The 27,692-nt window shown below is 46.7% G+C and overlaps 1 protein-coding gene across 1 annotated transcript in view; it reads left to right on the plus strand.

Annotated features, from left to right (window-relative positions):
- ATP5MC2 (ATP synthase membrane subunit c locus 2) overlaps positions 1–27,692 on the plus strand; it is a 214,826-nt gene that overhangs the window by 73,555 nt on the left and 113,579 nt on the right. The gene's annotated exons all lie outside the window — the stretch shown is intronic.

Below are 27,692 nucleotides of genomic sequence, written 5' to 3' on the forward strand. Positions count from 1 at the left end.
CATCCTGTTGGTCGTCAAACTTCTCGAGTGGTCTCATTAACGTCTCCATTCATCCTAGCCCTGAGATTTTAGAAGCCTCTCTTTATTCATCCTTTACAATGGTGCCACATTGGAGGCTCTTTCAGAGTCAGGGGAATGAGATCCATCACTGTTACTGGTTTTGGCATATGAATACACCATGGGGAGTTTGCAAGGCTCTCCCATGTGGGCAGGAAACTCTCGGTAGCTTGCCAGGTTCTCCCGGAGGGAGAACAAGGCTATAAAATGTTCGGGAGCTTGGTTTTATAGTCTCTGGATGTTGGCCGTTGGTGGGATTACATGGCACTGTGGGCAGTCCCTGGGTGTGACCGCCTAGCTACTGGAGAATGGGGAATCTGGGTGGAAGAGGCCCAGTCCCGATCCGAGCAGGCTTGGAGGTCTCAGCCCCAGGTTCCAAACACCTGGGTTCCTCTGCTGGTTCCTTCATGCGTGAAACTTGTCCAAATGTGTGGAGAGGGGCCTTGAGCATGGCTGTGGCTAGGCTCCGGAGGTCTTCGGCTGTGGGAGCTTTGCTCAGGGTGGAAAGGGAAACTGAAGCCCACCCCCTCCGAGGGGCCCTGGGGAAGACAGCCAGGTGTGGGGACAAGAGACTCCCTGCCCCAATAGCAGGCCATAAATAATTTATTTTATATTGCTTGTTATCAATAATCTACTAATAATGATCAAACAATTTCCTTAGAAGAAAGTGTGTGAAAATTGTTGTATCACATGCTGGAGTCAATAAGCCTTGTATAAGAGATTTTGAGGGGCCAGAGTGATAGTACAGCGGGTAGGGTGTTTGTCTTGAATGTGGCCTACCTAGGTTTGATCCCCGGCATTCCATAAGGTCCCCTGAGCACCGCCAGGAGTAATTTTATATATGTGTGTGTATAAAAACTAAATAGGAAGATACAAACTATTACACTCTGCTTATGGGGGTGTATCTGGGGCCACCATTCTGCAGTGCGATCTTTAGTAGATTTGAGCATGTGCACACCCTCAGCCCAGGAAGTCACTCTTGGAGTCGTATCTAAAGAATTAGATCCTCCCCTGAGACTCAGGAAAGAGGTTCACATGGGGGTTCACCACAGAACAGACTGGGGTCATGAGAAGTTGGGGGCATCTCTAACTAGAGGAATCTATAAGTAAAATGAGCTTTGTGTCCACAATAAAATTGTTCATAGCTGTCAGAAGTAATAAAACAGATTTATCCATAGCAGCAAGAGTAGCTCTTAGAAACTGTTAAGTGGGAAAAGAAAACACAGGTTGAGGTGTATAAGATAATGCCACATATGTTAGAAAACTACTAAGGTGGGGCCAGAGCGATAGCACAGTAGGTAGGGCATTTGCCTTGCACACAGCCAACCCGAGTTCAATCTCCGGCATCCCATATGGTCCCCTGAGCACCGCCAGGAGTAATTCCTGAGTGCAGAGCCAGGAGTAACCCCTGAGCATCTCTGGGTGTGACCCAAAAAGAAAAAAAAAAAGAAAACTACTAAGGGCCAAAAAGATAGTACAAGAGGTAAGGCAGTTACCTTGCACACAGCTAATTCTAGTTCCATCCCGGCACCACATATGGTCCCCCAAGCTTGGCTAGGAATGACTCCTGATCATCCAACCCCCAGTCCCCACCCCAACAAATAAAGCAAAATATTCCAAAGACCAAAAAGTGCTGTTTTATTTTTGCCAATAATTCAACTATCTCACGGTCCTTTGTTTCTCTCTCTTCTCATTTATTGTCCTCTAGTCACAGGTCTCCTAACCACGCTGGGTCCCTAAAACACCCAGATGATCCTTTCTCAGAGACTTTATACTTGTTGTCCCTGTTCCAGGACCACTTCTAGCCCCCAAAATCCTGATAAATAGCAGCTCTCCTTGGGGCTGGAGTGATAGCACAGTAGGTAGGGCGTTTGCCTTCCACGCGGCCAACTGGGTTCGATTCCCAGCATCCCATATTGTCTCCCAAGCACTGCCAGGAATGATTCCTGAGTGCAGAGCCAGGAGTAACCCCTAAGCATCGCCGGGTATGACCCAAAAAGCAAAAAACAAAAAAAAATGGCAGCTCTCCTTAGCATCCAAAGATTTTCAGGATCTGAAGGGCAAAAAGGACAACCAGGTAGACAAAAGAGGGAGCTCGGAAGACAGGGTGCCCCCTCCTACAAGTACCCTAAGATTCATTTTTCTTTCAAATTCCTTTCTTTTTTGTTGTTATTGTTTGGTCAGTTGGTTCGGGGCCTCACCATCAGTGCTAGAGGCCAGTGAGCCTACAGCCAGTGGTGCTCAGAAGAACACATGGTGCTGGGGAATAAAACCCATGGCCTTATACACACCACACACGGGCTCAGGTCCTTGGAGTTCCCTCTCCAAGTCTCCCAATTCTTTCTCCTCTCTCTGTCTCCTTCATCTGTCTTTGGAGGTATCTATAGCCAACACTAAGCATGTTCCTACCCAGCTTCTCTCTCTGAACTATCTTCAGTTTCCAACCTCTGCACAAAGAATGGAATGTTGATTCTTAACATGCTTGCCCTCGCAGACCCATGTGAGATTGCTCACCTCAGAAAAATTCCCTAGGCTCTTCTGAAGTCCACCCGCAGACCCTGAGCAGCCATCCAAGATGAGGAAATGGAATGGCAGGGTGGGAGAGAGGCAGCGCCTTTGGTCATTGGATTTCCTCAACTTTGGGGTGGTCCTTCGGGTCCTTCCCAGTCTTACTGAAGACAGTGAAAGTGGACTTACAAAGCATGGGACACCAGGGGAGGAAACTGAAGAGCAAAAACTAGGAATTAACTTATGCATATCTTAGCAGACGCAAACAGAATGAGCAACTAAACTTGTGGAAGAAAAAAAGCAAACATAGGGTTGGGAATCCTGAAAAAAAGCTTAACTGCACTCCAGCCTATACCATCAAAGAGACGTCTGCCAAGTCCAGCACCGCCCTCTCCCTGTGCGCTCATCTGCGATGATTCCAATAGTTCACATTCACCACAGACTCTCCCACCCAGTTCTCAGAGGTCCTCCCTGATCCCACCTTCCCCACCCCTCAAGCCCATCACCTCATTCCAAACGCAGCCCTGTAACCATGCCAACCCTACTCTCTAAGCGATGAGCCTTTGGCCTGTGTTAGTTACTTGCCCTGCCAGGGATGCCCTCCTCCCGTCTTCCTGTCCAGTCTTGACTCTCTGGCTCTTCTCAGTCCTATTCTATGTCTTTCCCTTCAGATGCTGACTGATTCCTCCACCATCCTCTGCATGCCACCAGCAATACTTACAGCCTTGCACACAGCCGGATGCTCGGCTGAAACTAAGTTCCCACTCATCTGAGGTGGTTGTAGGAGAGTCCTTCAATTTTTTTTATAATCTAAAAACTTCCAGAAGACAAATTCAGGGTCCATATGTCTCTTTCTTCTGACTCTCATACTTCTTGTGTTTGTTTGTTTGTTTGTTTGTTTGTTTTCTGGGGCCACACCTGGCAGTGCTTAGGGCTACTCCTGGCTCTGCACTCAAGATTCACTACTGGCAGGCTTGGGAGACCATGTGAAATGTCGGGGATCAAATCCAGGTCAGTCATGTGCAAGACAAACGTCCTATCCACTGTACTATCACCTCGATCCCTGGATCCCACTCCTCTGTCACCAACCCTCTACTATCTAGGACAGAGATCTGTTCACAATTGTACCTAGCAACTATGGGAGATATTTAGGACAGAGGTAAAAACATACAAATATAGATGTGTTTGACAGGCTCTTGTGTCATAAGATTCCTAGAAGTAAGAACCATTTTGTTTTTTAAATGAGGGCCCAGCACAGAGATGGAACCGGGATACAGGAACAAGCACAGTTGCCTATTTCAAGAACATTTCCCAAAGCCAGTTCCTAAGCAGTGCCCTGAGCCTGTGAATCTCACTTTAATTAGGAAATAGCTTCTCCCAAAGGAGGTGCTGGCGCAGGGGAGGTGCTTAAAGAAATGTAGGGAGAAGCCAGGGAACACGAAGCCAGCTTGTATGAATTCCATAATGCCCCCGGCTCCCTCCCTCCCTTGTATTTCTCAGTCTCTGAGCTCATTCCAAAGTCCAAAACAAAAGTTCCATCTCAGGTAGCCAAGAAGAACTCATGTCAAATCCAGCAATCCACCCACTAAATTGCAGGCTGTCTTGCTTTCCCAGCCAACCCCACCCACTCTCCTTGGTCCTGGAGGTCATTGTGTTCACGCCTCTGTCTATAAGAAGGGTACTGCCCTTACTCTGGATCCTGCCTTTTCAAAATATTTTTTTTCCAAAGGAATCAAGCTTAGACTACATGGGATGGGCTTTAACAATCTTTCTAATCAAGAAATTTTGCCTTGGTCCAAGTAAAGGGTGTTAGGAGGGCCCACTCGGGATGGGAGATGCGGGCTGAAAGTAGACTATAGACTGAACATGATGGCCACTTAATACCTCTACTGCAAACCACAACACCCAAAAGGAGAGAGAAAGAGAGAGAGAGAGAGAGAGAGAGAGAGAGAGAGAGAGAGAGAGAGAGGGAGGGAGAGAGAGAGAGCGCGCGCGCAAAAGGGAATGCCCCGCCACAGAGGCAGGTGGGTTGGAGGGGACAGGGTGGGGGTGGTGGGAGGGATGCTGGGACCATTGGTGGTGGAAAATGGGCACTGGTGGAGGGATGGGCACTCAACTACTGTATAATTGAAATGCAAGCACGAAAGTTTGTAAGTCTGTAACTGTACCTCATGGTGATTCACTAATAAAAATTTTTTAAAAAGAAAGAAATTTAGCCTCAGTGGCTTCCACTGAGCAGCTAGCTTCAAATATTGTTTGGACAAAGGAATACACAGAATTGAATGATGACAAACTTAGAATACCAAGCAGTGGGAAAGTGGTGGTGAGGGAATGAGTAGGTAACTAGAGGTGATGGAAACACTTTGGTGGAGGGTCCTGCACACTTTGGCAAGGGGAAGACAGTAAATTTGTAGATCAAAACCACAAACAAGGGGCTGGAGTGATAGCACAGAGGTAGGGCGTTTGCCTTGCATGCGGCTGACCTGGGTTCGATTCCTCCATCCCTCTCAGAGAGCCCCACAAACTACCAAGAGTATCTTGCCTGCATGGCAGAGCCTGGCAAGCTACCCGTGGCGTATTCGATATGCCAGAAACTGTAACACAATTCTCACAATGGAGACGTTACTGGTGCCAGCTCAAGCAAATCAATGAGCAACAGGATGACAGTGACAGTGATTCCATATCATGTTACTGCAATTATCATTTTAAAAATTATAAAAATAAGAAGCTGAATAATAGTACTGAGGATAAGGCCTCACAGGTGGCCAACCCCGGTACAATCCACAATCCCTGGCACCCCAAATGATTCCCCAGTCCCACCAGGAGTGATTCCCTAAGCATAGAACCAGAAGTAAACCCTGAGCACAGTCAGGTATGGCCCCAAAACAAAAATGTATAAAAATAATGAAATGAGACTTTTAAAAACAAATACAATTTGGATACCAGTTGCCCACCTGGCGGTCTGATGAAGAGTAATAAGGCTGTTAAATATATATCTTCAGGTCGTTAAGTTTCAGAGAGGTGGACTTTAAATACCTTTTGTATGAAAGTTCAGTTCAGTTCACAGTCCCAAATTATGTAATTCCTCCCCTCAAAATTTTCACAAAGTGAAAACCCTGGAGACATCAAAACAGTGTCTCCCAAAACAAACAAGCATAAAGTTTACTTCATCTGCTATCTGAACTTGCCCCGGATTTTCTTTGGGGGGGGGGGTGGTCATACAGACAGTGCTCAGGGACCACGGCTGGCTCTGTGCTCGGCAGCTACACCTGGTAGTGCTCAGGAGACCATATGTTGTATCATAGGTGCAGCTACATGCTAGGCAAGCACCTTAACCTTTGTACTATCTCTCTGGCCCCAAAAAGTGCTCTCTTTTCATCTGGGGGGTGGAGTGAAACTGGGGAAATACCTGCCGGTGCTCAGGGCTTACTCCTAACTCTGCACCATATACTGTGTTGAAGATCAAACTGGGGTGGGCCTTGTGCAACCAGCGCCATCCCTGCTGTTCTATCCGTCTGATCCTTACCCCAAAATTTCAAAATCCTCAGTCAAGTATCCTTGCTACTGTAGTAGGGAACAGTCCGGAGTTCAGGATGAGAACTGAAAATAATTAATAAAAGTGTGGCGTCTATAGTATAACAGCACTTCCAAATAGGAAAGAGTTCAGAATCTGTAAGAAGTAGAGCAGAACACCATGAAAATTATCTGGAAGAAATAAGGTAGCAAAATCAAATGAACGCTTGAATGTTGGGTCTGGGGAAATGGCTCAAAAGCTGGAGCCCCAGATGTATGAAGCCCATCCCAGCACTGAATGGTCCCCTGAGCAGCAGTGGAAGTGGTCCCCCACAAAAAGGAAGAAAATTTAAATCTTATTTTCTCTTTCTCTGCATCTGCTCTAAAATCTGTGTCTAGTCATGATCATTTATTTATTCAACAAAATATTTACTGTTCCAGAATCTTTACCACTGTGAATACAGAAGACAAAAAATTTAAATCCACAGAAATCCCTGTGTTTGGGTTGTTTTTAATCCCAGTAGGAGGAAACAGACATTAAACAAGTTACGAGGGCTGGAGCGATAGCACAGCGGGTAGGGTGTTTGCCTTGCATGCGGCCAACCTGGGTTCAATCCCCGGCATCCCATATGGTCCCCCGAGCACTGTTAGGAGTAATTCCTGAGTGCGAGCCAGGAGTAACCCCGTGCATCACTGGGTGTCACCCAAAAAGCAAAAAAGAAAAAGTGACAAAACAATGCTGGATTGCAACTAGTGCTACAGAAGTCAAAGACCACATCAGCATGTGCTCAGTGTGGCAGCTGCAGCTTTAAGATGGGGGTGAAAAGACTGTGAGTGGATAAGGGGCTTCCTTTTCACAAAGCAGACCCTGGTTCAGTTCCTGGCGCCCCAAATGATCCCCTAATCCTGCCAGGAGTGATCCCTGAGCCACATCACCACGTATGGCCCCAAAGAGAAAAAAAAAGTATTCTTATTAATTAATCATAGAAAGGGTGGTCTAAGAAGCCTCACTAAGACACTGACATTTCATCAAACATCCAAAGCAGGTAAGGGAACAAGTCAAAGGTAGATTTCCCACAAGTGCAAGTACCAAGACTCTAGCCATTTTTTTAATTTTTATTTATTTATTTATTTATTTATTTATGCTTTTTGGGTCACACCCAGCGATACACAGGGGTTACTCCTGGCTCTGCACTCAGGAATTACTCCTGGGTGTTCAGGGGACCATATGAGATGCTGGGAATCAAAGCTGGGTTGGCCATGGGCAAGGTAAGCACCCTACCCGCTGTGTTATCGCTCCAGCCCCCAACTCTAGCCATTTTTCAAATGAGAATTTTACTGTGACAAAATTTGCCATATAATCCACAGTTTTTTTGCTTTTTGGGTCACACCTAGCGATGCTCAGGGGTTACTCCTGGCTCTGCACTCAGGAATTACTCCTGGAGGTGCTTGGAGGACCATATGGGATGCCAGGGATCGAACCCAGGTCGGCCGTGTGCAAGGCAAACGCCCTACCCGCTGTGCTATTGCTCTGTCCCCTAAGCCACTTTTAAGGTACATTTCTGTACCATTAATTATGTCCATCCACATTGTTGTACAGCCAGCACCAGAACCTTCTCTAGAACCTTTTCCTCTTCCTCAACTGAAACTGGGTTTGCTTATTTGTTTTGGTATTGGGGTCACTTACCAACAATGCTCAGGGATTACTCCTGGCAGTGGTTCAGGGGATGGAATCCAAGTCAGCCATGTGCAAGGTAAGGGCCCACTGTGTTATCTCTCTGGCTCCTCAACTGAAACTGTACTCATTAGACAATATCTGTGGGCTGGAGAGATAGTACAATGGGCAGGGTGCTTGCCTCTCATGTAGGTCTGATCCCCAGCACTTTATATGATTCCCCTGGGCACCATAAGGTATTAACCTTAACCCTAAACACAAAGCCAGGAATAAGCACTGAATACCCCTTGATGAGGCCTGAAAGTAAATTCATATATATATATATATATACATATATATATGTATATATATATCACTGTCATCCTGTTGCTCATTGATTTACTTGAGCAGGCACCAGTAACATCTCCATTGTGAGACTTGTTACTGTTTTTGGCATATCAAATACACCACGGGGAGCTTGCCAGGCTTTGCCGTGTGCACGAGATACTCTCAGTAGCTTGCCAGGCTCCCCAAGAGGGGTGGAGGAATTGAACCCGGGTTGGCCGCATGCAAGGCAAACACCCTACCCGCTCTGCTATCACTCCAGCCCCATATACATATATACATTAATTTGTATACATGTATTTATATATAAAACAGTACCTTCCCATCCTTCCTTCCCCAGGCACCTTTATCCTGGTTTCCTTTTCTTTAAGTTGTAGGATCAGACCTGGTGTGCTTGGGGAATTATATGTGGTGCTGGGGATTGAACACAGGTCAGCCACTCAAGCAAGCACCTTGCCTGCAGGACTATCTCTCCAACCCAATTCTGGTTTCTGACTCTTGAATTTGATGACTCTGGGTATCACACAGAAGAGGCATATCCTTTTGCAACTGATTTGCTTCACTTAGCATAATGTCTTCAAGGTTCTACCTATATTGAAGCTGGTATCCAAATGATCTTCCTTTTTTTCTATATTTTATCATTAATTTTTAATCAGCATAAATTACAGAGTTACAAAGTTATTCATTATTAAGTTTCAGGCACACAAATGATATTCCATTTTATGACTTCACCGCATCTTACTTATCCATTCATCTGCTGGTGAACATTTGGGTTGTTTTACTGCCTTTGCGATTGCAATACTGCTGTGATAACCTGTGCACAAATACCTTTTCAAGTCTCTATTTTTCTGATTCTCTTGGTAATATACACAAAAGGAGTGAGTGTCACTCATAGGGGAACTATAAGTGTAAATTTCCAAGAAATCATAATTCTGCTTTCCACAGCAACTTCACAGTTTATACTCCCACAGGAAGTTTAAAGAATCCAACCTGCTGGGCCGGAGTGATAGTACAGTGGATAGGGCGTTTGCCTTGCACACGGCCAACCTGGGTTTGATTCCCAGCATCCCATATGGTCCCCCAAGCGCCACCAGGAGTAATTTCTGAGTGCAGAGGAGCCAGGAGTAACCCCTGAGCATCGCTGGGTGTGATCCAAAAAGCAAAAAAAAAAAAAAAAAAAAAAAGAAAGAAAGAAAAAAGAGGCTCATACAGAGTGAATAAAGGGAAAGAAGAGGGAAAGATCAGAGAGAAAACAGTAGTGAGGTGCTCACAGCAGGCCTGAGTGTCTCTTTCAGATCTCTGACTCTGCGTAGTGAGAATCTAAGATTAAGTCTTATCTGTTGGCCACTCTTAAAAAAATCTTTTTGGATTATTATTTTTTTGTCTTGAGACACACCTATCACTGCTCCGGAGTTACTCCTGATTCTGCACTCAGGGATCACGCCTGGCAGGTGCAGGGAACCATATAGGGTGATCGAACCCACATCAGCTGTGAGCTTGGCAAGTGCCCTACCTGCTGTACTTTAGCGCCAGTCCACTGTTGGTCACTTTCTGATCTCCTTATTCTTCAAATTAACTACTTTGTTCTCAAATTAAGGCATAAGCCTCCTCCGTAGTTTGAGAACAAGGCCTGGAGACAAGGTCTGGAGAGATCTCAATAGATGTCAGATCTCAATAGATGTCTGACAACAAAGTAAAGGCTGAGCAAACTGAGGCATTCTGCCAGCTGCCTCCCTTACTAGAAACCAAAACACGAGATGCCTTCGACCTATCCATGGGAGATTAACGTGACAAATTGCTTTCATCAAAGTTGCTCTCTTTATGGCTTACCTTTAGTCAGATAGCAGTCACCTCTAAAAAACAAAACAAAAGCTGGGGCTGGAGCGATAGCACAGCGGGTAAGGCGTTTGCCTTGCACACGGCCGACTTGGGTTCGATTCCCAGCATCCCATAGGGTCCCCTGAGCACTGCCAGGGGTGATTCCTGAGTGCAGAGCCAGGAGTAACCCTTGTGCATCACTGGGTGTGACCCAAAGAGAAAAAAGAAGAGCTATCTGTGTAGGGCTGGAGCTTGCCTGGCACACGACCAACTCTAGTTGGATCCCTGACATCCCATATGATCCCACCCCAAGCCCACCAGGAGTGATTCCTGAGTGCAGAGCCAGGAGTAAGCCCTGAACATTGCCAGATGTGGCCCAAAACATTTTATAAAAATGCTCCCTGTCTATCCTTCACTACTTCAGATGAGTCCCCTCCATTTTGTGGACAATCAAGAGCTGACGTGGAGATAAAGGACACATCATCCAGAAACTGGTATGAACTGCAAAGACAAGGGCGGGCAGACTCTCAGAAAAGGGACAGGAACCATGTGAATCAGGCACTCATCAGCCTCGCAGAATTAAACAGATGAATTCAGTCCCAGGCCCCAGATGCCTCAGGAACGATTGTCAGAAATGTCTGAGATGATCAGAGCTCGGGAGAGAAAGAGGCCCAAAGGGAAGCCTGAAAACACATTTCTGAGCAGCAAAGAGTACCTCTCATAACCTCACTTCCCCCCGGCGACAGGGATGAAAGCTTCTACATCAAAATGAGAAGTCCAAGGAGTTATAGATTTTCTCAACAATAAATAATCTGGAGAGAATGGCCGCCCAAGCGCCGTTTATAAATGTTAGAAAATACACACTTGTGTGTGGGTGAGTGGGTGGGGGGAGCGTGAGGGGAGAGAAGATGAGAATTATGGGGTAGTCCCCTCTGGGGAAGGAGGAGCGACAGAAATCAATTTTCACTGTCGCGTTCTTGGGATTCAAATGGGGGTGGGAGGGGACGGTAAAATCTGGAAACCTAAGTAACTAATTTCTCTCAGTTAGAAACCCGGCCTTGTGCTCCAAGGAAATGTGCTGTTTTTCTTTCCTTCAGAAGACCACCTTCCGGGGCTGGAGGGATAGCACAGCGGGTAGGGCATTTGCCTTGCACGCGGCTGACCCGAGTTCGACTCCCAGCATCCCGTATGGTCCCCTGAGCACCGCCAGAGGTAATTCCTGAGTGCAGAGCCAGGAGTAACCCCTGTGTATTGCCGGGTGTGACCCAAAAAAAAGCAAAAAAAAAAAAAAAAGAAGACCACCTTCCTCGCCCTCCAGTCCTCAACCCAGAGAACTCCACCAGCTCAGACACAGCTTGTCTCACATCCATTACCTCATCTTCCCTCCCTGTGATCCTATTACAAAGACCTTAGGGGCTGGAGAGATTGTACAGCAGTCGACCCGGGTTCGATTCCCGGCACCTCATATGGCTCCCCAAGAGTGGATCCTAAGCTCAGAGTCAGGAGTTACCCCTGAGCATTGCCAGGTGTGAACCATAAGCCAAAATAAATAAGTAAATAATTTTTTAATGTTTTGAAAGGTCTTAGATAACCTTTTTTAAGCTTCCAAAAATATTTAGAATAAAAATTGAACCAGAGCATAGGAGGAGGCTTCTCTTTCTACTCCTCAGACAGGAAAATGATGCATCGAGATGGCAGTGGTCAGGATTTAGTTCATTCGTTCACTCAGTAAATATTCATCACCTGTTACCTGTCAGTCATCATGCTTGATACTATGAAGGCATCAGGGAAGAAAGGGTACGTTCCCTGTCTACGTGCCGCTCACTAAATAACCACATGCCTGCCAAAAACGGATAACCTTAACCTAATGATGAAAATGTTCAGTCAAGCTCAGACGGAGAAACTGTCTACAAGACAATTGAGCCATCCTCTTCAGAACAGTCCATGACAGACAAGGGACTATCCCTGATTTAAAAAAAAAAAAAAAAAGTAAAGACCGGGCTGAAGCAATAGTACAATGGATAGGGCATTCGTCTTACATGCAGCCGACCTGGGTTTGAGCTCTGGCATCCCATATGGTTCCCCAAGCACCGGCAGGAGTAATTCCTGAGTGTGGAGCCAGGAGTATCCTCTGAGCATTACAGGTGTGACCCAAAAAGCCAAAGGGGGTCGGGGGTAAAGAGGCATGATGACCACCTGTAATGCATAATCCCAGGCTGAACCAGGATGAGGGGAAAATGAAGAGAACATTTTACTATAAAATAATTATTGGACATTTAGGCATTAGAGTACAAGGGTTAAGGTGCTTGCCTTGGGGGCTGGAGCGATAGCACAGCGGGTAGGGCGTTTGCCTTGCACACGGCTGACCCAGGTTCGATTCCCAGCATCCCATAGCGTCCCCCAAGCAACGCCAGGAGTAATTCCTGAGTGCATGAAGCAGAAGTAACCCGTGTGTGCCGCCAGGTGTGACCCAAAAAAGCAAACAAACCAAAAAAAGAGGTGCTTGCCTTGTACATAGCCAATCCCTGGCAACCAGTTACTGTCCTCTGAGCACTGCCAGGAGGGATCCTTGAGCACAGAGCCAGGAGTAAACACAAAAAACAAACAAGAAATTATTGGACAATTAGCAAGATCTGGACAGAATTTCACTCATAAATGAGTGCTAGTTTCACTATTCTTCACCTTTGTGTAGGTCTGATATTTTTCAAACTAAACAAAATTGGACGGGGCGCGGCGGGGAAGGGAGGGGAGTGATAGTATCTGCTAGGAGTGATCCCAGAGCACAGATCCAGGAATAAAGCCCTGGGAACCACCAGATGTGGCCCCCAAAGCAAGAAAACAAAGAATTAGGGATACATAAGGAAGGGGGTAAAAGGATAAAGAGACCCAGAATTTGTGTAATTATCAATGATCACATATTATCTCATTTAACTCTTATAATAGGTTGAGAAGTTAAATAACTTTCCCAAAATCATATTCAGTAAAAGTCAGAATGTGAATTTGGTTCTTTGTGATTTTAAAGCCCATATTCTTTGCAAGGCAACACCTTCTCTCTAAAAAGAGGAAAGGCGCTAAGAGTATGGCTGTGAAGGAATATTTGAGTCCATTCTTTGATGTCTTTTTAATGTATTACAATTTAAATGGTATTAATATTAATTTTTTAGAATACATTTTAGTACTGGAGCGATAGCACAGCGGGTAGGGCGTTTACCTTGCACATGGCTGACCCGGGTTCGATTCCTCCATCCCTCTCGGAGAGCCTGGCAAGCTACCGAGAGTATCCCGCCTGCACGGCAGAGCCTGGCAAGCTCCCCATGGTGTATTCGATATGCCAAAAACAGTCACAACAAGTCTCACAATGGCGATGTTACTGGTGCCCGCTCGAGCAAATCAATGAACAACGGGATGACAGTGCAGTACTGCAGTGCTACATTATTACTACACCAGAGTGCCAATATCCCTCCACTTCCATTCTAGGCTCCCTTTTAGCCCACCACCCTCCCAGTCCCTTTGACCTGAATCACTTGATTCTGTTGCTGAACTATGAGTCAGTTCTGAATTGTGTGGCCCGGTCATCATCCATCAATTTCTTTCCTTTCTTCCCAAACTGATAGCACAGGGCCAGGACTGAGAGCAGCATAATGGCTAAATCTGAAAGCTCTATGACCTACTAAAACCCTAACCCAGTCTAGAGTCAAAATACCTCTACACTGTCCTATTGGATTCCAAGAAAAGCCCTTCCAAAGCATTCCTCTAGCTCTTCTAATAGTTCCTAGATATTATGCATCTAACTATAATTTCTATTCCCATAGCTTTAATCCATATCTTTTTGCTTGGCTTCTAATGGAAATAGAGGATAACGGATCCCTAGCTATCGCTCTCTGAGATTTCTTTCATTATTCTGTTCCAAATGTTTCTACCACATTCTTGAGAAGAAAGAACAATCCTCGGTGCAGAGTAGCAAGTGCTAGGGAAGGCTATGAAAATTGATGCTTGTTGGCTACAGGGAAAGGGGAGATCAGGGGGCTGGAGTGATAGCACAGCGGGTAGGGCGTTTGCCTTGCACTCGGCCAACCCGGGTTCGAATCCCAGCATCCCATATGGTCCCCTGAGCACCGCCAGGGGTGATTCCTGAGTGCATGAGCCAGGAGTGACCCCTGTGCATTGCCGGGTGTGACCCAAAAAGCAAAAAAAAAAAAGGGGGGGGAGATCAGGCCTTTTGAATAGAAGCCCACGGCAGGAAGATGGTTGCCATTTTCCCCAGCACCAAAATACCTCCAGACTTGCCCTTCCCAAACCTCAAATATCACCCAAACCTTCCAGATGCTGCCGGTACACATCATTAGGAAACATCTGTCACAAAGGACAACCCCAACTGGGACAAAGGAGAGTAGGAAGGCAGACGGTGCCAGTTTAATGAGGATGGTTTAACAAAACATCTTTTAAGCTTCCTAATTCACTTGGCCATTTGCTCCCCAGACTTGGCTGTCAATCAGGAGCAGGCTGGGAATGTTTGCCAGTGAAATGCAATTTCCTCCTTATTCTTAGTCCAGAAGAACCCAATAGCAGAGAAATATCAGTTTGTCAGTCACATTAAAACATAATTAATGCACCCAGGTGTTAAAAATTTATGATGCCAGTGAAAAGGACTTCAGCAACATCAGGTCAATCATTCTGGTGTGGTGGTTATTAACAACCACAGAACAAACAGTAAAATGTCAAAAATGGGCTTTTGTGCTCTCCACTGTGACCCATGGGTGTGTCCAGCTCTAAACTCATAGCGCTGAGTTTTTTGTTTGGTTGGTTGGTTCATTGGTTGGTTTTGATTTGAGGGCCAAACCCAGCAGTGTTCACGTCTTACTCCTGGTTCTGTGCTCAAGGGTCACTCTTGGTCATACTTGGAAGGCTATCTAGGGTGCAAGGAATATAACCCAGGTCAGACATGTGCACATGTGTCTTATCCACTACACTGTTTCTCCATCCCCACATCACTGGTTTGTTTGGGAGGGGTATTCAAGGCTTACTCCTAGCTCTGAGACCAGATATCACTTCTGGTAGGGCTCAGGGAATCATATGTGGTGCCAGGGATTGAACCGGAGTAAGTCACATGCAAGGCAAGCACCCTACACACTGTACTATGACTCCAGCACCCACAACACCTATTTTTTTGGCCTTTTGGGTCACACCCAACAATGCACAGGGGTTACTCCTGGCTCTGCACTCAGGAATCACTCCTGGTGGTGCTTGGGGCACCATATGGGACTCTGGGGATCGAACCCAGGTTGGCCACATGCAAAGCAAACGCCCTACCCACTGTACCATTGCTCGAACCCCACAACACCATTCTTAATAACTACTAATAATCTTTGGAAAGAAGCCTAAAGACCAACGAACAGCAATCATCAACACAGACCTCTTTCTTAGTCTTTTTATTTATGAATAGCCTTATTATTTTTTCAAATAAACAGGTTACTAAGGAATATGGACTTGGGATAAGGAACAATATGCGTGCTATCAGTATAGGAAGATAATACAGAAGATAGAGGACAGACTTCAAAAGAATAATTTAGACTAATCCAAGATAAGGGAATAACACAGCAGCTCTAATATTGTGGTTTCATTCAGGGACATTTTGTACAAATTTAAATTACACCTAAAGACCCCCAACTGAGAGGCCAGAGGTATATCTCAGAGGTAGAGTGTGCCATGCAAGTGTGAGAGTTGAGCCTTAATCTCTAGCACTGGGCGGGGGGGGGGAATCTAACTGCGGTCATTGATTTCAGATATTAGGGATCGCAGTTTGAATGCTCAATTTCGCTGACATGAAGTCACAGAGACACTTGTCCCCTGCTAGATGTCTATTAGAGTCGAGTCCCATCATTTGCAAGTACTGTATGTCCAAGGCCAGCTTCCTGCATACTTCCTGGCCCATAAAAATGGTAAAGACTAGATGACGAGAGCCTTTCCAGTCCCCCTCAGATTCACCTAGCAGCCTTCCCAGGGTGCAGCCCTGCCCTGAAGCGGCAGAGGCCTAACCGACATCCCCCTGACTGCTGCGCATAACTGAGGTGTGAGTGCCCTCTACCCTTCTTCTGGAAAATGACACTTTCCTCAATCTTAAAAGGGTACACAAACTGTCTTCTCCCTCGCCTCTCTCTCTCTCTCACTCTCCAACACACACACACACACACACACACACACACACACACACACACACACACACACTATCTCTCTCTTTTGTTTACATTTTCTTTGGGGGGGAGTGTGTGGGATTGCGGTTTGAGCCACACCCAGTGGGGCTCAGAGCTTGCTCCTGTCTCTGTGCTCAAGGATCATTCCTGGCTGGGCTCAGGGAACCATATGGGATGCCAGGGATCAAACTTGGGTCCGTTGTGTGCAAGGCAAGAACCCTACCCACTATACTATATCTCCAGTGTTAAGATCTGCTTTTTCTGCTTTCTGTTCACTCCAGTCTTCAACTCGGAGTTTGTTTCCAGGGCCTTCTTCCCACTGTCCCACCACACACTCCTAGGTGAACCGTTTCCTATGGCTATGTAACAGGACTAATCTTCCCTGCACACCTCTTTATCTCCCAGCTCAGCCCTTAAATAGACCCTTGCTCTCTGCCTATCACATCTTTCCAAACTCTGCTCACCCTGACCTTCTTGAGAAAGTTTCTTGAGCCACATCTACACATGATTTCTCCAGTCTGCCTTTCTTGTGCCTGCTCTTTCCTCATTCTGGCCCAGAACTTGACCCTAGGAAAGCACCCAGTTAGGAAAGTGGGTAGTAGAGATGGTGAGGTGGCACCCAGAAGCATGACCTCTGTCTGGTGCCTTTCATCCTGCCTTTCCTGCCCGAGCTGAAGTACCCCAAGATATACAGCCCAATTTGGTTTTGATTTGATTTGGTTGAGTTCAGAGATCTGAAAGAAAAAATGAAGGTCCAAATCTCTTTCAACACCGCAAAATGAAATTACAAAGGAAATAACCCAAATTGGCTGAGACAGCGTTGCATTATTTGTGACATTTATTATTTGTTTTCCTGTCATCATCCCCTTGATATCCAACAACGGAACAGACAGCACAGAATTTTATTACTTTCATTGCCTTATTTAATTTTGGAAAATAAGCCCCTTAATGCTCGGGCATTAGGCAACATGAGATGGTACACAAACTGCAATAACGAAGTTTAAGGTTAGACTACAAAGAGGCCAAGTGATCCAATAGTCAAACCATTGAGTTGGGTTTTTTTTTTTTTTGCTTTTTGCTATTTGGCTCACACCCAGTGATGCTCAGGGATTACTCCTGGCTCTGCACTCAGGAATTACTCCTGGCGGTGCTTGGAGGACCATATGGGATGCCAGGGATCGAACCTGGGTCAGCCGCGTGCAAGGCAAACACCCTACCCGCTGTGCTATCGCTCCTGCCCCATGTTGAGTATTATTTAGAATAGGATTTTTACTTGCTTTAGGAGAGTGGCACAAGATCCATCAAAAGTCCTTATACTGGAAGCTCGCAGAGACATAAATGCCTGTGTGTGCAGGACTGTCTGTAAATAAGTACACAGATGGACTCTGTTAAGTTTGGGTTGGGTCTAAAGTGAGAAATTGGATGATCCCTATATGGGGTTGGTGTTTCCCTCAAGTGGAAACCACAAAAAGTTTCCAAGTGAGAAAGACTAGACCCAAACTATTAAACACAGGATTTCATCTAAGTGCAAATGAATACAAGGGCAAATCCCACATTAAGCAATTCAGGCACCAAAAGAATTCTTTGTGAAAAACAATTTAAGCAAAAGCATACTCTTTTTTTTAACCACCTAAATCGTTAACACCATTATACCATTGCCTCCAATGCATCATACACTCATTTACACATAGTAAAAGACAATCGTGGCAAACAGAGAATTCCCTTGTCTAAGACATTATAGTTAAGGTCATTTCCTGAATTCTCCCCACCTCCAAAAATAAATTAAAAAATCATAAGCCATAAAGGAGGGAGAGAGCTCAAAGGGCTAGAGTGCATAGTTTGCATGCTAGAGATCCAGGCTTGATCCAAGGCATCACATGGTCCCCCAAGCATCACTGGTATGTGTTCCCAGAGCACTGTTCCATGAGTAAGCACTGTTAACTGTGGGTGGCTCCTAATAATATGAATATACATCACTGTATCACTGTCATCCCGTTGTTCGTCGATTTACTAGAGCGGGCACCAGTAACATCTCCATTCCTCCCAGCCCTGAGATTTTAGCATCCTCTCCTTGCTCGTCTTTTCCAATGATTAGAGGTTCTTTCAGGGCCAGGGGAATGAGATCTATTGTTACTGTTTTGGGCATATTGAATACGCCACGGGTAGCTTGCCAGGCTCTGCCCATGCGGGTGGGATACTCTCGGTAGCTTGCTGTGCTCTCCGAGAGGTATATATTTATCTGTTACTGTATTAGGGCTATGAATATGCCACGGGGAGCTCAGCAGGCTCTCCCAAGTGGGCAATAGACTCTTGGTAGCTTGTCAGTTTCTCCAAGAGGGAGAACTAGGCTAGCTCTCCCGAGAGCTTGGTTTTATAATCTCTGGATGTTGGCCGTTGATGGGACTACATGGCACCGGGGGCAATTTCTGGGTGTAACTGCCTAGCTACTGGAAAATTGGTGATCTGGGTGGAAGAGGCCCAGTCCCAATCCCAACAGCCTTAGAGATCTCAGCTCCGGGTCCTGCACACCTGGGTTCCTCTGCTGGTTCCTTCATGCGCAGAGCATTTGATTCTGATTCCTCCAGAACATCTGACTGGAGGATATACTCTCTATGATTTGTTGTCTACTGTCTGAACCATCAAATATGGTGTAGTAGTTATGGAAAATGGGTAGGAAGTGTCTTAGAATGTGTCACACGGCCTTGAAGTGGGACTGGGTCCCTTAGGGTGGGGAGGGTTCTCACCCTCCTCTGGGGTGTCCCAAGTGAAAACAGCCTGGTGCGGAGTATATGAATATGAATATACATAAGTACATATGTATATTTATAAGTATATATTTAAATATATTATATACATTACATATATAAACGATGAATTGGAAAAGATTTTTGCTTTGTTTATATGCATGTATATCTGTCACTGTCATCCCGTTGCTCATTGATTTGCTCGAGCGGACACCAGTAACGTCTCCATTGTGAGACTTGTTGTTACTGTTTTTGGCATATCGAATACACCACGGGGAGCTTGCGAGGCTCTGTCATGCAGGCAGGATACTCTGGGTAGCTTGCCGGGCTCCCTGAGAGGGGTGGAGGAATTAAACCTGGGTCAGCCGCGTGCAAAGCGAATGCCCTAACTGCTGCGCTATCGCTCCAGCCATGTGTGTACATATGTACATATATATACATATATGTGTGTATTGGGGGGGCATACCCGGCTCTGTTCAGGACTTAGTGCTCAGGGATCACTCCTGAAGGACTTGGGGAACCTTATATGGCACCAGGGATAAAATCCAGTTTGGATGCATGAAAGGCTGAATGAAAGTACATCCTGCTGTATTATCCCTCTGGTCCCCTGCTCCCCCTCCCTTTTACGGTTTTTGTTTGTTTTTGTGTCACACTCTGCCAGTGCTCAGGAGACTCTCTGAGGTGCCAGGAATCAAACCAGGGTTGGCCACATGCAAGACAAGAACCTTGACCCCTGTATTATCTCTCTGGTCCTAGAAGGGGTATTTCTAAGTCAGAAATGAAAAGTATGATGTCCACATCGCAGGCAAGGGCATGTCAGGATCCCAGATAACGTCACAGTAATTGGAAGATAAAAGTGATGAGGACTTCAGCTCTCCATGCTGGTGACTGAGGTAGACAGACAACACTTCCTCATTTACAATATGAGATTCTCAATCAATCTGAGAAGACTGTATGGAAGAGAGGGAAATTATCCTCTAACATCATGTGGTCTAAGAAAGCATGGTTTATTTTTTGGAGGGAGGAGTTTGTTGTTGTTTTGGAGGGGGTGCCTAGGGAAGTTGGTATTTTTTGGTTTGAGAGCCATACCTGGAATTTCTCAGGGCTTACTCCTGACCCCGAGCTCAGGGATCACTCTTGGTGGACTCAGAGGACTGTATGGAATGCCAAGAACCGAACCCAGGTCAGCTATGTGTAAAGCAAGCATCCTACCCACTGTACTATTTCCCTGACTCCTAAAAACATAAGTTTTCCTAAGAAAAGTTAAGTGCAGTCTATATCGTCATGAAACTCAAGCTTGAAACTCAGACATGAGCCAATAAATTGAGCCTCATTTGGCTCTTTCTTCTTTGCTTCCCACCAAACACACGACGCACAACAAGCCCTGCCATGACATGATCCAGTAAAATCCAGTTTGCCCAACCACACAGATTCAATTATTTGCAATAGATACCAGTACAGCTCCAGGAAATAAAATATGTTAACAATAAAAAAAATAATGATTCTGCATGTTGGTCTGTGCAAAGGGTCAGGAGGATACTATTTCAGTAGTAGTAAGTGTGTTATTTATCCCCTGGGGAAAGAGACGTAAAGCTCAAATAGGATCTAAAATGAGAGAAAACTGGTGTAACCCAATTCCCCAAAGAAAACAAATCCCCAAGTTAACTCCCAGGAGTCTTAGAGAACAACCTTCAGGATGTTGGTGGGACTCTGTCCCTGCATTCTCCCCACTATCTGGGACTTGACGCTGCATCTCTCTGAATATTACTGGGGAGAATATCTCTCCGCTTCTAAAATAAAAACTCCTGGGCCAGAGCCATGGCACAGCAGGGAGGGCATTTGCCTTGCACTCAGCCGACCTGGATTCAATCCCCGGCATCCCACATGGTCCCCCGAGCACCGTCAGGAGTAATTCCTGAGTGCGGAGCCAGGAGTAACCCCTGAGCATCACTGGGTGGGACCCTCCCAAAAAAAAGTAAAATATAGGGCCTGGAGTGATAGCACAGCGGGTAGGGCGTTTGCCTTGCCAACGGACTGGGATTCCAACCCGGGTTCGAATCCCAGCTTCCCATATGGTCCCCTGAGTACCACCAAGGGTAATTCCTGAGTGCAGAGCCAGGAGTAACCCCTGTGCATTGCCGGGTGTGACCAAAAAGCAAAAAAAAAAAGTAAAATATAAACCGCTTCAGATAAAAACAGTTTTCTATTTTCTCACTGAGGTTAGAAACCATAACTCTGGGCCCTGAAGTTGACACAGCAACTTCAAGTTATTTTCTTGGGGGCAGAGCCATAGTACAGAGCAGGTAAGGCATTGATTTGCCTTGCACATGGCCAACTGCAGTTCAATCCTTGTTATCCCATATGGTCCCCCCAGCACTGCCAGGAGTAATTCCTGAATGCATAGCCAGGAGTGTTTGACTCCAAAACAAAACAAGTTCAAAGTTCTCTCTGTCTCTGTCTCTGTCTCTGTCTCTGTGTCTCTCTCTCTTTCTCTCTTAGGCCACACCCAGACCTCAATGTACTATATGGGGTGCCAGGACCAAACCCAGGTTGATCACGTGCAAGGCACATGCCCTACCCACTATACTATCACTGTGGCCTCCATGACTTAAAGTTCTTTCCCAGCAAACACAAATTTCTGAGTTCAAATTTTGGCGCCTGTGAGAACAGAAGCAATCGTGACGGACCTGCTTTTGGCATACACCCGAGAAAAGGCCCAGAAGAGGATGACTCTGCAGCTTAGGGAGCACCCAGGGCACGAGTGAGATCCGGAGTTTCATCCCTGGTGCTCTGTATTTGATCCTCATCCCCCCATCCATGGTCTAGGTCCTCGGGGAGGGAATAAAAAAAGAAAAGAACAGTAATTTGTGTTGGAGCAATAATACAGTGGGCCGTGTGCTTGCCTTGTATGCAGCCAGGTTCCATCCCTAACACCCCGTATGATCCCCTGAGCCCTGCCAGGAGTGTTCTCTGAGTGCAGAGCCAGGAGTAGGCCCTGAGCATCACCAAGCGTGGCCAAAGAACAAAACAACACAAAACAAAGAAACAGTAATTCTGACTGGGTATTACTAGTTGCAACTGAGACCTGAGCCTGAATGGTCTGGCAGCCCGAGTTGTCTGCTCGTTAGCTGAGGACACACAGCACCTCCTGAAGCTCGTGTGTTTGCCCTGTTCCTCCCAGCACTACACCTCTAGCATCCTGTCCTAGTCCTACAGAGGCTAAATTCTTAGTGAAAAACCCATCCAGGGAGGGAGAGATAGCACACCAAGTTTCGTGCTTATCTTGCATTCAGTTGACCTAGGTTTGGTCCCTGGCATTGCATATAGTGTCCTGAACCCCACCAGGAGTGATACCTAAGCACAGAGCCAGGAGTAATCCCTGAATACAATCAGATTTGGCCCAATTCCTCTCTCCCCTGCAATAAGAAGAAGGAGGAGGAGGAGGAAGAAGAAGAAGAAGAGAAAGAAGAAGAGAAATCCCAGAAACACAATGTAAACTGAGGCACTCCAAACAAATATACACTAAATGATGAAAACAAAGTCCACCCACCCCAAGTAGACCCAGATCTGAGAGCCACACTGTACTATATCGATCTGCAGCATCTCATATGGTCCCCTGAGCACCCGCAGACGTGATTCCTGAGCACAGAACCAGGAGTAACCTCTGAACATTACTATGTGTGGCCCATAAACAAAAAAACAAACAAACAAATAAGTAGACCCAAATCTATATAGAAGTCAACTAAATCAAGTTGCTTCCTTCCCTCAGTTTCCAGAGAGGCCCCGCTACCTGCAGGCCGGCACAGGTATCAGTAGGACAGTAGAGGGGACAACAGCCAGAGCGGCTGCAGAAGCGCTACAGTCTCCGGATTATCTGACATCATCTGGGACGGTTGTGACAAGGCAGTTGTCCTGGTCCCTCTGGGATAGATTCTGAGAAGGAAGTCAATCAACGCGAGCATTCCTCAGTCCTGATGGGACAGCTTCAGGGGCTATATTCAGTCAGGAAGCTCTTAGACATTTCCATCTCACCAAAACAAGGGGAGCAGCTTGGCAAATCCAACAAGCCTAGGCCTTCTGCTTCTCAGGCTCTTTATGGGCTCCCAGAAAGAGCCAGCTTTGGACTTTCCAGCCAGAAATCAGAATGTGAGATGGAATAAGTCAGGAAGGGCATAAAATGAGGGGATTCGGCAGTGGTGTGACATCCTGATAACAAGGGAAAATCAATTGCTTCTCTCCTTCCTCCCCCTTAATTCAACTCCCCCCTTTTCAATCTCATGTCCTATGAACCCAGAATTCCTAATCAGTGTGGTCAGGAGGAAACAGTAGAGGGAAGCCTTATTCTCCAACAGACAGCTTTCACATCAGGCTGCCTTTTCTACAAGGAGTGCTGACCCACACAAATTTTCCAAGAAGTCTTTCTTGCCAAATAACTTTGGTTGTACTTTCTCCCCAAATCTCTCCTTCCCTTGTAGACCCAGAATCTAGAAATCCAGTCATCAGTTCCACCAACAGCTACTCCCCACCTCTGCCTCATAGTTTTTGACCCACAAAGATATGCTACAAAGGCAACATGGATAACATAGGTCTTTCAATATGTCCTCCTGCCCTCCCACTGTCCTCTGTCCTCTCTCTTCAGACGTTGCTTGGTTCTCACAGCCCTCTGCTGGCCCACTTGCCCACCAGCTCCCTTAGAAAATGCATTTATTTTGCTTTAGGAAGGACACCAGATCAGGGGTCAAAGTGATAGTACAGCAGGTAGGGCGTTTGCCTTGCAAGTGACCAACCTTGGCTCAATCCCTGTTTCCACTGAGCACAGAGCCAGGAGCAAGTCCTGAGCATCACAAGGTGCACCCCCCCATACACACACACAAAGACACACAAAGACACAATATCACTGAAGTTATAGAAAGGTTATACCAGGTCTTAGAGTCCTGAGTCTGTATTCAAACATGGATCAATATGACTTCTTGATTGGAAATTTCTATGTTTGTTTGTTTGGGTGAAGGGGAGATCTTGGGAGAAGTGACTAGGGATGGGTTTGGATTTGGGTGCACCAGGGACCATATGTGGTGCTGGGAATTGAACTAGAGCAGACTGCATGCAAGGGGAGTGCCTTAACTCCTCCAATATCCCTCCAGTCCCTCAACTAGGACCTTCTGGCCTCCTACTAACTCATGAGAATTTTTAACAAAGAGCCTCAGTATATGTTTTTGTTCCTTTGTTTACTGCCATGCTGGGGATCAAACCCAGGGACTCATTATATGTGAGGCAAGTGCTCCGCCACTGAGACACACCCCCAGCCTGGCACAGGCTTTCAGGGGCACTTCATCCCTGTGCCTGATTTTTTCTTTTTGTTTTGTTTTAGCTTTTTGTTTGTTTTTGTTTTGTTTTGGGGCCACACCCAGTGATGCTCAGGGTGTGGCCCCACACCTGGCTCTGCACTTAGGAATCACTCCTGGTGGGCTCGGAGGACTATATGGGATGCCAGGGATGGAACCCAGGCCAGCCGCATGCAAGACAAGCGCCCTGCCTACTGTACTATCACTTGGGCCCAATTTCTGGTTCTAATCCCCAATATGCCTTGGAGTTTCTGCAGTAAGAGTGAAAGGACAGTATTCCAAAAGAATATAATCCCTGGGACATGGAAAAGAGCTCAATGCAATTCGTTAGATTGAGGTCTCTGGCTGTGATCCCTGGCACTATCAGGGGTAACCCTTTCCCCCCAAAAAAATAAGTCCAAAATCATTTTTATTCACTATAAATATTTATTTTGGTGGTACAGAGATCAGACCGAGGGCCTCCCACATTTAAGGCACGCATCCTACCGCAGGTGCTCTCCAACCCCTGGGATTTATTTATCATGGGGTTGGTCTTTCCACATGACTTTCGGTAAACTGAGATGAAACTGAGTGACCCCCAGGGGGCACATTTCACACATGCACTAAGAATGAAGAAAAGGGGATGTGGCGTATGTGACAGCACACCCCTACCATGTCGGAGGCCCTGGGTTTAATTCGCAGCACCACATGCTACCTGCTGGCCCCGCTAAACATTTGATCAAAATAAGCATCACTAATCATCAGGGAGATGCAGATCAAAACAAATATGAGATATCACCTCACACCACAGAGACTGGCACACATCCAAAAGAACAAAAGCAACCGCTGTTGGAGAGGATGTGGGGAGAAAGGGACCCTTCTATACTGCTGGTGGGAATGCCGACTGGTTCAGCCTTTTTGGAAACCAATATGGACGCTTCTCAAAAAATTAGAAATTGAGCTTCCATTTGATCCAGCAATAGCACTTCTGGGAATATGTCCTGGAGAGACAAAAAAGTATAGTTGAAATGACATCTGCACTTATATGTTCATTGTGGCACTGTATACAATAGCCAGAATCTGGAAAAAACCCGAGTGCCCAAGAACAGATGACTGGTTAAAGAAACTTTGGTACATCTATACAATGGAATACTATGCAGCTGTTAGAAAAGATGAAATCATGGGGGCTGGAGTGATAGCACAGCGGGTAAGGCCTTTGCCTTGCACGTGGCCAACCCGGGTTCGATCCCCGGCATCCCATATGGTCCCCCAAGCACCACCAGGAGTAATTTATGAGTGCAAAGCCAGGAGTAACCCCTGAGCATCGCTGGGTGTGACCTAAAAAGCAAAAGAAAAGAAAAGAAAAGATGAAGTCATGAACTTTGCACATAAGTGGATAAACATGGAAAGTATCATGCTAAGTGAAATGAGTCAGAAAGAGAGGGACAAACATAGAAAGATCGCACTCATCTGTGGAATATAAAATAACAGAGTAGGAGACTAACACCCATGCCTCCATGGCTTGGAAGCTGGCCTCACATGCTGGGGGAAAGGCAGCCCTGATAGAGAAGGGAACACCAAGTAAAATGTGGTTGGGGATCCCGCATGAGAAGAGAGATGCGTGCTGAAAGTAGACTAGAGACTGAACACGATGGCCACTCAATACCCCTATCGCAAACCACAACACCCAAAAGGAGAGAGAGAACAAAATGGAATACCCTGCCACAGAGGCAGGGTGGGGAGGGAGGATGGGATTGGAGGGTGGGAGGGTCACTGGGTTCATTGGTGGTGGAGAGTGGACACTGGTGGAGGGATGGGTTCTCGAGCATTGTATGAGGGAAACACAAGCACGAAGATGGGTAAATTTGTAACTATATCCTCATGGTGACTCACTTATTAAAAAATAAATTAAAAAAATAATAATAATGGTAAGAAAAAGCCATACGAGCCCCTGGAGGACCAAAGAAAGCCAACGTAGGCACAAAGCTGTGGCCACACTGTCCTGGGCCCTGAGGCAGGGCTGCTGTGACGCGGGGCGTGGCCACAGCAGGCACGTGCGCGGGGCGAGCGGGATCTGAGACCCCAAGGACCTTAGAAACACAAAGATTGCAAACATGTTTTATGCTAACAGCAAACGGCCTCTTGGAAACCCAGAAAGGCAGTCCTATTTCAAGCCTCTCCGGCAAAGCCTTTATCAATCAATCAATATGCCTATCATGTCCATAAAACGGATAGATTTTGTAAGCGAGAACAGAGCCATGTCGTTTCCAGGCTGATTGAGCACTGGCCCATTTATGGTATCCTTGGGACCTCAGGCAAGTCTTCATATAGTGTTATATTTTATTATATTTGGGGGGGTTGGGGCCACACCCAGCAGGGCTGGGAGGTGGGTGGTACTCCCAGCTTGGCTCTCTGCCAAGAGCCTGGCATTGCTGGGGGACTATGTGGTGTCAGGGATCGAACCTCGGCCTCCCACACATTAAGACGTTGTATTTTAATGACCCCGAGGCAGAGCCAACCAGAGACATGACTCCCTGGGCTGAGAGCATAGTTTTCATGTTGGAGGTCCGGGTTCAACCCTGTTTCCCAGGGCCCTGGGTAAGGAGGTCTGGGTTAGTTGTTAGGGAATCTGTGAGTGGGCAGGAGGGGCCAGAAATCCTTGTCAGGGGTGATTTGGGGTCAACTTCAGATCCAGCTAAAGAACTCTGGCAAATCAGAAATGCCTGGGCTTTTCAAGTTTAAGTTCAAAAAAGGGGGTCCCGGGGCTGGAGCCATAGTACAGCAGGTAGGGCGTTTGCCTTGCACACGGCCGACCCGGGTTCAATTCCCAGCATCCCATATGGTTCCCTGAGCACCGCCAGGGGTAATTCCTGAGTGCAGAGCCAGGAGTGACCCCTGTGCATCGCCGGATGTGACTCTCCCCCAAAAAGGGGGTCCTTTCAACAAGGATGGCAGCACCCTGTTCCCCCAGCCTCTCCCCCACCACCTCCCATCCCCCTCCCCCCACTGCTGTGCCCCATCACCCTGGAGAGAAAACGAGGAGCCCTGGTTTCAACCTGACCAGCAGGGATTCCCCGGGTAGCCTCGGTTGACTGGACTGAGTACCACGCCAGAGGGAAGGACCCGGAGGCAGAGACATTCTACCCTGGGGATGTTCTCCCCAAAGAGCCTGCGGCAGTGACCCAGGGAAGCTGCCAGAAAGCTCCTCTGCAAGCAGGCCCATCAGAGAGAGAGCGAGAGCGACGGGCCTCGAAGCACAAGCCACCAGCGCAAGGCGCCATTGGTCTCCAGGCCAAAGAGCCCCACTGCCTCGGCCACTTGGGCACCCCTGTTCTTCAAAGCCTAAATCAGGTGTGGCGCAGAGCGCAGTGGAGGTGCAGGGAAGGGCAGGAGCAGGGGGGAGGCGGGTCTAGGCTCACCAGGCTCAGATGGAATACCGACACCAGAACAGTCGAGAAAGAACTCACGAGGGAGCCAATCCCACAGAACACGTGGCCCTGCCCTGCACATCCCCACGGTCACGGGCCAGGGCCGTGAACCG

Source organism: Sorex araneus, chromosome 2, assembly GCF_027595985.1.
Source record: "Sorex araneus isolate mSorAra2 chromosome 2, mSorAra2.pri, whole genome shotgun sequence".
Classification (NCBI taxonomy): Eukaryota; Metazoa; Chordata; class Mammalia; order Eulipotyphla; family Soricidae; genus Sorex; species Sorex araneus.